The following is a 15,839-nucleotide window of genomic DNA, read 5'->3' as shown; positions in this document are numbered from 1 at the left end:
TTCTCCTATTAAATACTCTATATGCTTTGCTATGAGAAGAATACCCTAAGAATATTCCATCATCCGACTTCTTATCAAATTTATGTAAATTATCTCTAATGTTCAAAATGAAGCATTTACATCCAAACACTCTAAAATAGCTTATATTTGGTTTCAAGTTTTTCCAAAGCTCATAGGGTGTTTTCTTAGAAATTGGCCTTAAGTATACCCTGTTTATGATATAGCAAGCGGTGCTAACCGCTTCCGCCCAAAAATATCTAGGGAGATCATTTTCATGCAACATAGTTCTAGCCATTTCTTGGAGAGTTCGATTCTTTCTTTCTACTACTCCATTTTGTTGCGGTGTTCTAGGTGCGGAAAAATTGTGTTTTATGCCATGTTCATTACAATAAGTGTCAAAGTGTATATTTTCAAATTCTGTTCCATGATCACTTCTAATGTGGGAGATGGCAATACCTTTTTCATTTTGAATTTGATTGCACAATGTAAGGAAGTTTTCATAAGTTTCATCTTTATGTCCTAGAAATATGACCCAAGTGAATCGTGAGTAGTCATCCACAACTACAAACACGTACCTCTTTCCACCAAGGCTACTTGTCTTCATTGGTCCAAAAAGATCCATATGAAGTAGCTCCAAGGGGTAGGAAGTTGAAATCATATTTTTAGGTGCAAATGAGCTTTTTAATTGTTTTCCTAATTGACAAGTTCTACAAATGTGATCTTTGATGAATTTGAACTTAGGCAATCCTCTAACACTTTCTTTTGAGGAGAGGGTCGAAATGAGATCCATTCCGGCATGACCCAACCTCCTATGCCATAGCCAAGAATCCTCACTAATGGCATTAAGACAAGTTACATTTTGAAGTCTAAGATCATCTAGTCCAATTGTGTAAATGTTATTGTCTCTAGAACCTATGAATTTGACTTCTCCATTTATCTTATTTTTAACAATGCATTTATCGGGATTGAAGACAACTTCAAAACCATTATCACATAATTGACTAATGCTAATAAGATTATGGGACAAGCCATCAACAAAGAGTACATCATGTATGGGAGAGGTAGAGTTACCTATGGTGCCTTCACCTTTGACTTTTCCTTTCTTATCATCTCCAAAGGTAACTTCTCCACCATCCTTGAGTGATAGGGATGCGAATTGAGTGAGATCTTCGGTCATGTGTCTAGAGCATCCACTATCAAGGTACCATGTGTTCCTCTTGTTGTGGCTTTTAAGGCATACCTACATAGGAATAGGCAAGTGAGATCCCTTAGGTACCCAAATCTTCCTAATCTTGCTATGTTCATTTGTTTTCACTTTAGAGTTCAATTTGATCTTATCTTGTTTAGCATGCAAGCAAGCAACTTTATAATGACCTAACAATCCACAATAAAAGCAAATTTTGGTACTACTAGAGGAAGTCTTTTCAAGTTTGTTTTTATAGTTAGATATTGTGGTATTCCATCTATGTCCAAGTCCACTTTTGTCACTTGACATTCTTTGAAGATTTACATGTTTATCCAATTTTAATGAACTATTTTCAAATTTTTCAAAGAGTTTCTTGAGTTCATCATATTCAAAAGATAGTTTACCGTTTTCATGCTTTAGTTTGTTATTTTCAATAGAAAGATTTTGTCGATTTTCATTCAAAGTCTTAATGGTAGCATTTAGCTCATGAATCTCTACTTTGCATTTTTCATTTTCATCATCTAAGAATTCATGATCCTTTTTTAACCAACCAAATTCTTTTGTCATGTTAGCAAGAGAATTTTCAAGTGATGCAATTTTATCAAATTGAATTTCAAGTTCATCATTTGCACTTTGTAAGGAATCTAAAACTTCTTGTAAGACAATGACATCATTTAAAGTGTTTACCTCATTGTTGTCGTTTGTTGAGGCCATGAAGCACACATTTCTTGCTAATAGGCAATCTTCCCCATCATTTTGTTCGCCTTCGCTTTCAATCTCCTCATCCCATGTGGCGGACATTCCTTTCTTGCCTTCTCTTCTCTTGAAGCGGTTGTTTGAAGTAGGTTCATTGTTGAGTGGACAATCCGGGCGAATGTGTCCAAGCTTCTTGCAACCGTAGCATCGAGGTTGAGAAGATCCATCACCAAGTTCTTCCTTCTTCTTGAATGGAGGATTGGTCCTTCTATTTCTCATGCCTCCCATGTTTCTTTGCAAGAATTTGATCCTTCTTGTCAGGAGAGCTACTTCATCCTCGATGTCTTCCTTTGCATCTTCACTTTCACCTACATTACAAGCAAAAGCAATTCCTTTTCCTTTTTCGATTTTAGTTTCGATTTCGGGTGCTTTTGTTTTGAAAATCATTTCATGTGTGATCAAGGACCCTATAAGTTCATCTAGGTTCAAAGTGTTCATGTCCTTGGCTTCGGTGATTGCGGAGGTTTTGGATTCCCAAGATAAAGGTCGGGACCTAAGAATTTTAGTTACTAAATCTCTATTGGAAAATTGTTTTCCAAGTCCCCTTAATCCATTTACAAGATTGGTGAATCTAGTGTACATATCGGCAATTGTTTCATCGGGTGTCATTTGAAAAAGTTCGTATTGCCGAAAAAGATGGTTCATTTTAGATTCTTTAACTTGATTGGTTCCTTCATGGGTGACTTCTAGAGTGTCCCAAATTTCCTTAGCCGAATTCAAATTTGATACTCTATTGAATTCTCCGGGAGATAGAGCACAAATGAGAGAATTCATGGCTTTGGCATTATAATTCGAAGCTTGTTGTTCGGCTTCGGTCCAATCATTTAAATTTCTTGTGGGTAGGATATATTCATTATTAATTGCTCTCCACATTTGATAGTCTTGAGTTAAAAAGATTTTCATTTTAGTTTTCCAAAAACCATAATTTGTACCATCAAAATAAGGTGGCCTAGTGTTTGAATAACTTTCATGATGTTGAGGGTAGTTTGCCATTTTTGAATCTTTACTCTAAACCGGTTAGGGTTTTCAAAAAAAATAGAGACGAGGCTTTGATACCAATTGAAATACTCAAGAGGGGGGGTGAATTGAATTTAACTCAATACTAGGCCTTTTGAAAAATTACCTATGAACCCTAATTGGAATTTTCTTCACTTAATTAAATATTTGGTTAGTGCAAATATAATTGACAAACAAAATGAAATGCCAAACCAAACAATAATGGAAATGCAAGAGTGAGAAATGACACACCGATATATAGTGGTTCGGCCAACGGCCTACTCCACTCTACTCAAGGTCGCACTTGAGGGATTCCACTATAGGAGACCTCCACGATGCCCGGCTCCGAGGCGGTTACAAATCCAAGGGGTATTAAACAAGGATGCCCTTACACCTTTACAAAGACTCTCCTTCTCCGCCGAGTTCTAAGCGGTTGCTCTCTAGGGAATTAAAAACGGAATGCCCTAGCCACCTATACAATATATGAAAAGTTGATAGCTTTGCTTCTTCTTGAAAGCTTGATGCCCTTTGTAGTTCCTTGATTGCTCTTCAACAAAGATTTGCAAGTGATAGCTCTAGAATATCCAAACTCAATAGGTTCACAAGTGAAAGGCAAGTTTGGGAAGAAAACAAAAACTCAAGCAAAAATGGGTTGCAAATGTTTTTGATGCTTAAGGATGTTTTTCAAAAATCAAGAGAGAGTGAAAAACTTCTCTACATGGTGTATATATAGCCACACCAAAGAATATGACCGTTTGGGGGTGGAAATATCAAAAACCACAAATTAATTCAAATCCCAACGGCTATTTTTTAGTTTGTCGCGAGGTTCTCGGAGTTCCGAGAACCATTCTCGGAGTTCCGAGAACCATTCTCGGAGTTCCGAGAAAATCTCGGAGTTCCGAGAAATGTTCTCAGAGTTCCGAGAGAACGGCCAGAAACAAAATAAATTCTACTGGACCATTTCTCGGAGTTCCGAGAAATTTCTCGGAGTTCCGAGAAATTGTCCAGAAGCTACTGGACCATTTCTCGGAGTTCCGAGCTCCAATCTCGGAGCTCCGAGAAAAATCTCGGAGTTCCGAGAAGCCTAAAAAATCTGCATTTTTTATTTTTATTGCATGATTGATTTTTGGCTTTTGGAACTTGACTCCTATGATAAATTTGGAATGTTTATGAGGGTCCCAACATGTTGGTTCACCACATAATCATTCACTCAACCGTTGTAGTTCTTTAAGTGTTATTTAAAAAACAATTTTGAAAACACTTGAAAACATTTTGCCTTGACTTGTAAATCTAAAGAGAATGGATGTACATTGATACCTATGCAATTTTCAATTCCTCTTTAGCTTTGGTCTTCAAATGATCTTCCATCTTTGGATACTTGCTTGAGTGATGATGTGAGCTCCACTTGGCTCATTTGTCTCTTGTTTGGTACACCTTCAAGCATGACCATGTTGAGTGTTGGTTTCTTCAATGATTAAACCTATCTTAAACACAACACTTCAAAGCAAATTGATTAGTATTCAAAAACACAATCAATTATGTTTAGAATCATCAAAACAAGATTGGAGAGTAGACCCTTGGGCTTACAGACACCTTCGAAATGGAATAAATTTCAATGAATTACGAGTTGAATTGAGTGAGTTATGGTCAATCAATCGGAGGTAGGTCTCTAAAATGCTAGACCAAAGCGCGAGTCTAACTATTTCCATCATAACTCTCAAAAAACTTGGAGTTTTTGATCTCCGTTTCTTCCGTTTTAAACTACACTTCGACACCTTCGAAATGGAATAAATTTCAATGAATTCCGATTTGAATTGAGTGAGTTATGGGAATAATTCGGAGGTAGGTCTCTAAAATGCTAGACCAAAGCGCAAGTCTAACTATTTCCATCATAACTCTCAAAATACTTGGAGTTTTTCATTTCCATTTCTTCTGTTTTAAACTACACTTTGACACCTTCGAAATGGAATAAATTTCAATGAATTACGAGTTGAATTGAGTGCGTTATGGTCAATCAATCGGAGGTAGTCTGTAAAATGATAGACCAAAGCGCGAGTCTAACTATTTCCATCATAACTCCCAAAATAATTGGAGTTTTTCATCTCCGGTTCTTCCGTTTTAAACTACACTTTGACACCTTCGAAATGGAATAAATTTCATTGAATTCCGAGTTGAAATGAGTGACTTATGGTCAAATAATCGGAGGTAGGTCTCTAAAATGCTAGAGCAAAGCGTGAGTCTAACTATTTCCATCATAACCCTCAAAATACTTGGAGTTTTTCATCTCCGTTTCTTCCGTTTTAAACTACAGTTCGACACCTTCGAAATGGAATAAATTTCAATAAATTCTGAGTTGAATTGAGTGAGTTATGGTCAATCAATCGGAGGTATGTCTGTAAAATGATAGACCAAAGCGCGAGTCTAACTATTTCCATCATAACTCTCAAAATACTTGGAGTTTTTCATCTCCGTTTCTTCCATTTTAAACTACACTTCGACACCTTCGAAATGGAATAAATTTTAATGAATTCCGAGTGGAATTGAGTGAGTTATGGTCAATCAATCGGAGGTAGGTATGTAAAATGCTAGACCAAAGCACGAGTCTAACAATTTCTATCATAACTCTCAAACTACTTGGAGTTTTTCATCTCCGGTTCTTCCGTTTTAAACTACACTTTGACACCTTCGAAATGGAATAAATTTCATTGAATTCCGAGTTGAAATGAGTGACTTATGGTCAAATAATCGGAGGTAGGTCTCTAAAATGCTAGACCAAAGCGCGAGTCTAACTATTTCCATCATAACCCTCAAAATACTTGGAGTTTTTCATCTCCGTTTCTTCCGTTTTAAACTACAGTTCGACACCTTCGAAATGGAATAAATTTCAATGAATTACGAGTTGAATTGAGTGAGTTATGGTCAATAATTCGGATGTAGGTCTATAAAATGCTAGACCAAAGCGCGAGTCTAACTATTTCCATCGTAACTCTCAAAATACTTGGAGTTTTTCCTCTCCGATTCTTCCGTTTTAAACTACACTTCTACACCTTCGAAATGGAATAAATTTAAATGAATTCCGAGTTGAATTGAGTGAGTTATGGTCAATCAATCGGAGGTAGGTCTGTAAAATGCTAGACCAAAGCGCGAGTCTAACAATTTCCATCATAACTCTCAAAATACTTGAAGTTTTTCATCTCCGTTTCTTCCGTTTTAAACTACACTTCGACACCTTCAAAATGGAATAAATTTCAATGAATTCCGAGTTGAATTGAGTGAGTTATGGTCAATAATTCGAAGGTAGGTCTGTAAAATGCTAGACCAAAGTGCGAGTCTAACTATTTCTGTCATAACTCACAACATACTTGAAGTTTTTCACCTCCGTGTCTTCCGTCTTAAACTACACTTCGACACCTTCGAAATGGAATAAATTTTAATGAATTCCGAGTGGAATTGAGTGAGTTATGGTCAATCAATCGTAGGTAGGTCTGTAAAATCCTAGACCAAAGCGCGAGTCTAACTATTTCTATCATAACTCTCAAAATACTTGAAGTTTTCCATCTCCGTTTCTTCCGTTTTAAACTACACTTCGACACCTTCGAAATGGAATAAATTTCAATGAATTCCGAGTGGAATTGAGTGAGTTATGGTCAATCAATCGGAGGTAGGTCTGTAAAATGCTAGACCAAAGCGCGAGTCTAACTATTTCCATCATAACTCTCAAAATACTTGAAGTTTTTCATCTCCGTTTCTTTCGTTTTAAACTACACTTTGACACCTTCGAAATGGAATAAATGTTAATGAATTCCGAGTTGAATTAAGTGAGTTATGGTCAATAGTTCAGAGGTAGGTCTGTAAAATGCTAGACCAAAGCGCAAGTCTAACAATTTCTATCACAACTCTCAAAATACTTGGAGTTTTTCATCTCCGTTTCTTCCGTTTTAAACTACACATTGACACCTTCGAAATGGAATAAATTTCAATGAATTCCGAGTTGAATTGAGTGAGTTATGGTCAATCAATCGGAGGTAGGTCTGTAAAATGTTAGACCAAAGCGCGAGTCTAACAATTTCTATCATAACTCTCAAAATACTTGGAGTTTTTCATCTCCGTTTCTTCCATTTTAAACTACACTTTGACACCTTCGAACTGGAATAAATTTCAATGAATTCCAAGTTGAAATGAGTGACTTATGGTCAATCAATCGGAGGTTGGTCTCTAAAATGCTAGACCAAAGCGCGAGTCTAACTATTTCCATCGTAACTCTCAAAATACTTGGAGTTTTTCCTCTCCGATTCTTCCGTTTTAAACTACACTTCGACACCTTCGAAATGGAATAAATTTTAATGAATTCCGAGTTGAATTGAGTGAGTTATGGTCAATCAATCGGAGGTAGGTCTGTAAAATGCTAGACCAAAGCGCGAGTCTAACTATTTCCATCATAACTCTCAAAATACTTGAAGTTTTTCATCTCCGTTTCTTCCGTTTTAAACTACACTTCGACACCTTCGATATGGAATAAATTTCAATGAATTCCGAGTTGAATTGAGTGAGTTATGGTCAATAATTCGGAGGTAGGTCTGTAAAATGCTAAACCAAAGCGCGACTCTAACTATTTCCATCATAACTCACAAAATACTTGGAGTTTTTCATCTCCGTTTCTTCCGTCTTAAACTACACTTCGACACCTTCAAAATGGAATAAATTTTAATGAATTCCGAGTTGAAATGAGTGAGTTATGGTCAATCAATCGGAGGTAGGTCTGTAAAATGCTAGACCAAAGCGCGAGTCTTACTATTTCCATCATAACTCTCAAAATACTTGGAGTTCTCCATCTCCGTTTCTTCCGTTTTAAACTACACTTCGACACCTTCGAAATGGAATAAATTTCAGTGAATTCCGAGTTGAATTGAATTAGTTATGGTCAATCAATCGGAGGTAGGTCTGTAAAATGCTAGACCAAAGCGCAAGTCTAACTATTTCCATCATAACTCTCTAAATACTTGGAGTTTTTCATCATCGTTTCTTCCGTTTTAAACTACACTTCGACACCTCGGAAATGGAATAAATTTCAATGAATTCCGAGTTGAAATGAGTGACTTATGCTCAATCAATAGGAGGAAGGTCTCTAAAATGCTAGACCAAAGCGCGAGTCTAACTATTTCCATCGTAAATCTCAAAATACTTGGAGTTTTTCATCTCCGCTTTAAACTACACTTCGACACCTTCGAAATGGAATAAAATTTCAATGAATTCTGAGTTGAATTGTGTGAGTTATGGTCAATAATTCGGATGTAGGTCTGTAAAATGCTAGACCAAAGCGCGAGTCTAACAATTTCTATCATAACTCTCAAAATACTTGGAGTTTTTCATCTCCGTTTCTTCCGTTTTAAGCTACACTTTGACACCTTCGAAATGAAATAAATTTCAACGAATTCCGAGTTGAAATGAGTGACTTATGGTCAATCAATCGGAGGTAGGTCTCTAAAATGCTAGACCAAAGCGCGAGTCTAACTATTTCCATCATACCTCTCAAAATACTTAGAGTTTTACATCTCCGTTTCTTCCGTTTTAAACTACAGTTCGACACCTTCGAAATGGAATAAATTTTAATGAATTCCGAGTGGAATTGAGTGAGTTATGGTCAATCAATCGGAGGTAGGTCTGTAAAATGCTAGACCAAAGCGCGAGTCTTACTATTTCCATCATAACTCTCAAAATACTTGGAGTTTTCCATCTCCGTTTCTCCGTTTTAAACTACACTTCGACACCTTCGAAATGGAATAAATTTCAGTGAATTCCGAGTTGAATTGAGTGAGTTATGGTCAATCAATCGGAGGTAGGTCTGTAAAATGCTAGACCAAAGCGCGAGTCTAACTATTTCCATCATAACTCTCAAAATACTTGGAGTTTTTCAACTCCGTTTCTTCCGTTTTAAACTACAGTTCGACACCTTCGAAATGGAATAAATTTCAATAAATTCTGAGTTGAATTGAGTGAGTTATGGTCAATCAATCGGAGGTATGTCTGTAAAATGATAGACCAAAGCGCGAGTCTAACTATTTCCATCATAACTCTCAAAATACTTGGAGTTTTTCATCTCCGTTTCTTCCATTTTAAACTACACTTCGACACCTTCGAAATGGAATAAATTTTAATGAATTCCGAGTGGAATTGAGTGAGTTATGGTCAATCAATCGGAGGTAGGTATGTAAAATTATAGACCAAAGCGTGAGTCTAACAATTTCTATCATAACTCTCAAACTACTTGGAGTTTTTCATCTCCGGTTCTTCCGTTTTAAACTACACTTTGACACCTTCGAAATGGAATAAATTTCATTGAATTCCGAGTTGAAATGAGTGACTTATGGTCAAATAATCGGAGGTAGGTCTCTAAAATGCTAGACCAAAGCGCGAGTCTAACTATTTCCATCATAACCCTCAAAATACTTGGAGTTTTTCATCTCCGTTTCTTCCGTTTTAAACTACAGTTCGACACCTTCGAAATGGAATAAATTTCAATGAATTACGAGTTGAATTGAGTGAGTTATGGTCAATAATTCGGATGTAGGTCTGTAAAATGCTAGACCAAAGCGCGAGTCTAACTATTTCCATCGTAACTCTCAAAATACTTGGAGTTTTTCCTCTCCGATTCTTCCGTTTTAAACTACACTTCTACACCTTCGAAATGGAATAAATTTAAATGAATTCCGAGTTGAATTGAGTGAGTTATGGTCAATCAATCGGAGGTAGGTCTGTAAAATGCTAGACCAAAGCGCGAGTCTAACAATTTCCATCATAACTCTCAAAATACTTGAAGTTTTTCATCTCCGTTTCTTCCGTTTTAAACTACACTTCGACACCTTCAAAATGGAATAAATTTCAATGAATTCCGAGTTGAATTGAGTGAGTTATGGTCAATAATTCGGAGGTAGGTCTGTAAAATGCTAGACCAAAGTGCGAGTCTAACTATTTCTGTCATAACTCACAACATACTTGAAGTTTTTCACCTCCGTGTCTTCCGTCTTAAACTACACTTCGACACCTTCGAAATGGAATAAATTTTAATGAATTCCGAGTGGAATTGAGTGAGTTATGGTCAATCAATCGGAGGTAGGTCTGTAAAATCCTAGACCAAAGCGCGAGTCTAACTATTTCTATCATAACTCTCAAAATACTTGAAGTTTTCCATCTCCGTTTCTTCCGTTTTAAACTACACTTCGACACCTTCGAAATGGAATAAATTTCAATGAATTCCGAGTGGAATTGACTGAGTTATGGTCAATCAATCGGAGGTAGGTCTGTAAAATGCTAGACCAAAGCGCGAGTCTAACTATTTCCATCATAACTCTCAAAATACTTGAAGTTTTTCATCTCCGTTTCTTTCGTTTTAAACTACACTTTGACACCTTCGAAATGGAATAAATGTTAATGAATTCCGAGTTGAATTAAGTGAGTTATGGTCAATAGTTCAGAGGTAGGTCTGTAAAATGCTAGACCAAAGCGCAAGTCTAACAATTTCTATCACAACTCTCAAAATACTTGGAGTTTTTCATCTCCGTTTCTTCCGTTTTAAACTACACATTGACACCTTCGAAATGGAATAAATTTCAATGAATTCCGAGTTGAATTGAGTGAGTTATGGTCAATCAATCGGAGGTAGGTCTGTAAGTGTTAGACCAAAGCGCGAGTCTAACAATTTCTATCATAACTCTCAAAATACTTGGAGTTTTTCATCTCCGTTTCTTCCATTTTAAACTACACTTTGACACCTTCGAACTGGAATAAATTTCAATGAATTCCAAGTTGAAATGAGTGACTTATGGTCAATCAATCGGAGGTTGGTCTCTAAAATGCTAGACCAAAGCGCGAGTCTAACTATTTCCATCGTAACTCTCAAAATACTTGGAGTTTTTCCTCTCCGATTCTTCCGTTTTAAACTACAGTTCGACACCTTCGAAATGGAATAAATTTTAATGAATTCCGAGTGGAATTGAGTGAGTTATGGTCAATCAATCGGAGGTAGGTCTGTAAAATCCTAGACCAAAGCGCGAGTCTAACTATTTCTATCATAACTCTCAAAATACTTGAAGTTTTCCATCTCCGTTTCTTCCGTTTTAAACTACACTTCGACACCTTCGAAATGGAATAAATTTCAATGAATTCCGAGTGGAATTGACTGAGTTATGGTCAATCAATCGGAGGTAGGTCTGTAAAATGCTAGACCAAAGCGCGAGTCTAACTATTTCCATCATAACTCTCAAAATACTTAGAGTTTTTCATCTCCGTTTCTTCCGTTTTAAACTACAGTTCGACACCTTCGAAATGGAATAAATGTTAATGAATTCCGAGTTGAATTAAGTGAGTTATGGTCAATAGTTCAGAGGTAGGTCTGTAAAATGCTAGACCAAAGCGCAAGTCTAACAATTTCTATCACAACTCTCAAAATACTTGGAGTTTTTCATCTCCATTTCCTCCGTTTTAAATTACAGTTTGACACCTTCGAAATGGAATAAATTTTAATGAATTCCGAGTTGAATTGAGTGAGTTATGGTCAATAATTCGGATGTAGGTCTGTAAAATGCTGCACCTAAGCACGAGTCTAACTATTTCCATCATAACTCTCAAAATACTTGGAGTTTTTCATCTCCGTTTCTTCCGTTTTAAGCTACACTTTGACACCTTCGAAATGAAATAAATTTCAACGAATTCCGAGTTGAAATGAGTGACTTATGGTCAATCAATCGGAGGTAGGTCTCTAAAATGCTAGACCAAAGCGCGAGTCTAACTATTTCCATCATACCTCTCAAAATACTTAGAGTTTTTCATCTCCGTTTCTTCCGTTTTAAACTACAGTTCGACACCTTCGAAATGGAATAAATTTTAATGAATTCCGAGTGGAATTGAGTGAGTTATGGTCAATCAATCGGAGGTAGGTCTGTAAAATGCTAGACCAAAGCGCGAGTCTTACTATTTCCATTATAACTCTCAAAATACTTGGAGTTTTCCATCTCCGTTTCTCCGTTTTAAAGTACACTTCGACACCTTCGAAATGGAATAAATTTCAGTGAATTCCGAGTTGAATTGAGTGAGTTATGGTCAATCAATCGGAGGTAGGTCTGTAAAATGCTAGACCAAAGCGCGAGTCTAACTATTTCCATCATAACTCTCAAAATACTTGGAGTTTTTCATCTCTGTTTCTTCCATTTTAAACTACACTTCGACACCTTCGAAATGGAATAAATTTTAATGAATTCCGAGTGGAATTGACTGAGTTATGGTCAATCAATCGGAGGTAGGTCTGTAAAATGCTAGACCAAAGCGCGAGTCTAACTATTTCCATCATAACTCTCAAAATACTTGAAGTTTTTCATCTCCGTTTCTTTCGTTTTAAACTACACTTTGACACCTTCGAAATGGAATAAATGTTAATGAATTTCGAGTTGAATTAAGTGAGTTATGGTCAATAGTTCAGAGGTAGGTCTGTAAAATGCTAGACCAAAGTGCAAGTCTAACAATTTCTATCATAACTCTCAAAATACTTGTAGTTTTTCATCTCCGTTTCTTCCGTTTTAAACTACACATTGACACCTTCGAAATGGAATAAATTTCAATGAATTCCGAGTTGAATTGAGTGAGTTATGGTCAATCAATCGGAGGAACGTCTGTAAAATGCTAAACCAAAGCGCGAGTCTAACAATTTCTATCATAACTCTCAAAATACTTGGAGTTTTTCATCTCCGTTTCTTCCGTTTTAAACTACACTTTGACACCTTCGAACTGGAATAAATTTCAATGAATTCCAAGTTGAAATGAGTGACTTATGATCAATCAATCGGAGGTTGGTCTCTAAAATGCTAGACCAAAGCGCGAGTCTAACTATTTCCATCGTAACTCTCAAAATACTTGGAGTTTTTCCTCTCCGATTCTTCCGTTTTTGTAGACACCCCATTTTGCTCTGCTTTGATTAAAAAAGAAATTAGGGTTTCGCTGTCAATTTTTCAATGTTTTCTATTCCGGTGTTCGTCCCTTACGCTTTCTCAAATCTTTCTGGTCATTTCTGCATTGTTCTGATTTTTTCCGCTAAAGTGCGGAGAAGGGTTATTCGTGAGAATCCGAGCAAGGGAGAATTTGTACCCGTTTGGTGGGCCCGCATTGAACATTTGTTTAAAATTGAATCAACCGGGGGCCCACATTGTGGGGCCCATGTTGTGGGGCCCACGTTGTGGGGCCCGCGTTGTGGGGCCCGCGTTGTGGGGCCCGCGTTGTGGGGCCTCAATGGGGCCTCTTGTGAGGCCTCTTATGAAGAGCAATGATGGTAGCTCTCCACTAAGACAACATGATGGGCCCTCCACTAAGAACAATAATGATGGATTCTCCACTAAGAAACATGATGGGCCCTCCACTAAGAACAATAATGATGGATTCTCCACTAAGAAACATGATGGGCCCTCCACTAAGAACAATAATGATGGATTCTCCACTAAGAAACATGATGGGCCCTCCACTAAGAACAATAATGATGGATTCTCCACTAAGAAACATGATGGGCCCTCCACTAAGAACAATAATGATGGATTCTCCACTAAGAGGGACAACATGATGAGCTCTCCACCAACATATCTCTCTCTCTCTCTTTCTCTCCCTATATATATCTTCCTTCCCATCCATAAAAGAAAAAGAGAGAAATTTATCTTCCATTATCTCTTTCTCTTCCATTATCTCTTCTAATCACTCCCTCCAATCCCTTTCCTCAATATATTCTTCCATCCCTCTCCCTAATATTCTTCTTCCATTATCTCTTCACTCCCTCAATCACTCCCTCTAAACACTCCAGAGAAAGCGAAAGACGGCGGAGCGGATCAGCGGCGGCAGGATTTTTTATATTTTTTTGGATTGGGCGGAGATCTTCACCACAGGTAGGTGCATTGTTCTCAAAATATTTCTGTATTTTTCCGAATTTTTCTGATTTTTTCCGCAAATTGTGTTTTAAAAATGGAAAACTCTTCAAAAAACATCTTTTGACGAAGAAAAATTAAATTATATACCAAACAGATTCTAAAATTAATGAAATTTCGTGGGAAAATAATATGTTACTGATTCATTTTACCATGAATTTATAAAGATTTTTGGAGTTTATTTGGTATATTATTTAATATTTTCTTTGAAACTTATCAGATTTTAGGAGAATTTTTACTAACATCAGATCATCATTAAAATTCATAAAATTTTTACAGTAGTCTTATCTTGCATATTACTTGTTACTGTAAAAGTTTCGTGTTATTTGGATCTGTTTTAATATGGGATGTAGTGTTAATTTATAATCTGGTCTGGAAATTGTAAAATCCGAAATTGGTAGTAAATAATTTCTAAAATTCATGAAAATCTCACTGCATGCTATTGTGATTCATATAGTATTTCTGTAGAAATTTCATAGAATTTAGAGTTGTATTTCTACTAGTTTATGTGTTAATTGTGCAATCTGGACATTTAATGGATTAATCAAGATTAAATGTGAATTTAATGTAAAAATATGCAAAACTCATCCTGTAAGCTACATACATTTTCATCTTGCTGCTGTAGAAATTTCAAATCATTTCGAATTTATTTGCAACAATTTCACTTGTAAAACCGCTCATATGCTTAAAATTGATAAAATCCATGGAAAATTCGAAATTAATTGAAAATCATATAAAAATTCCTAAAGAACTTTAAAATTCTGTCACATGTTCACTCCTTAATCCATTAAAACAGAAATTTTAGGATCTTTAGATTTTCCTGGAAAAATGGCCAGTGCATCCATAATCGTATCCCAATTGCAACTTGATCTTTGACAATTTGAATATTTAAGTTATAGCATGTTGTTGGCTCCGAGGTTATTGTCCACGGAAATCCTGAGATTCTGCCAGGCAATAAGATGCTATAACCTAAGTATTAAATTGCACAAGGAAAGAGCGCACGATTCCCTCCTTTGGATGCCATTCAAGGCCGAAATTGGTGAACCCTAGAACCATTGGTAATCCTTAAATGTCTAGAAACTGAAAATCTTCGAAATCTGAAACTCATTAACCTCGAGAACTTAAATCGATTTATCTTGTGTCTTTCGGAACCATTGGATTATGGTTTCCAATCTAAGAACCATTAGAGCCCAATTTAGGAACACTGGTGTCGTGCCGTGTCCTAGGTTTTAGGGAGTCCTAGAGTTAGGAGTCCAGCCTCATCACGGACGCTTGCTATGAATAGCAACCGTACCATAGGTCTAGTTACACTAGTCACCCAATCTTTCCTTAAGACAAGCCTAGTAAACTAGGATGTAGGCAAACCTGCATTAGTCTAAGGAACAACTTGCATTTAGATAAGAATCATACAGCATCTTAGATGAAATCCTAAGATAATAAAATCCTCAACTTGAATTAAATAACTACTTTTAAAACTGTTGAAACAGTCAAATCCGTTTAAGTCGGTGTCCTAGTTGAGTTAGGCATAAGTAGCTTAGCTTAGGTGCACCGAACTACGTCGACTCTGATCCCAGTGAGGCTTGGGTACGTAGGCAGCTTGGATGTCTGACGGCATACCACCCGCGAGTCGGCACCACAACAAATTGTGGTGTTTTGTATATTAATTTTCTTGTAAATACTTAATCAAATCAGTTAGGGTTTTCCATGAAATTAGAATTCTAGGAGAACTTTCACGTAGAATGAATCCAGACAAATTAATAAATCAAGATACACATCTAGGATTCACATTGAAATTAGATTCTAGGATGCATGTCACTTAGTTCGCACATTAACATAGAGTTGAATGAGCCATTTAAAATAAATTTAAAAGAGTTAGCTTTTGGAATCGAAGACCGATTATCGGGCAGGAATGGTGCATGTGGCGGATAACTCCCCATACCTTCCAT

This window comes from Tasmannia lanceolata, unplaced genomic scaffold, assembly GCF_043159265.1.
Source record: "Tasmannia lanceolata isolate RefF3 unplaced genomic scaffold, GAP_Taslan_0.1 ptg000001l, whole genome shotgun sequence".
NCBI classification, from domain to species: Eukaryota; Viridiplantae; Streptophyta; class Magnoliopsida; order Canellales; family Winteraceae; genus Tasmannia; species Tasmannia lanceolata.
Note: the sequence above shows the minus strand (reverse complement) of the source record.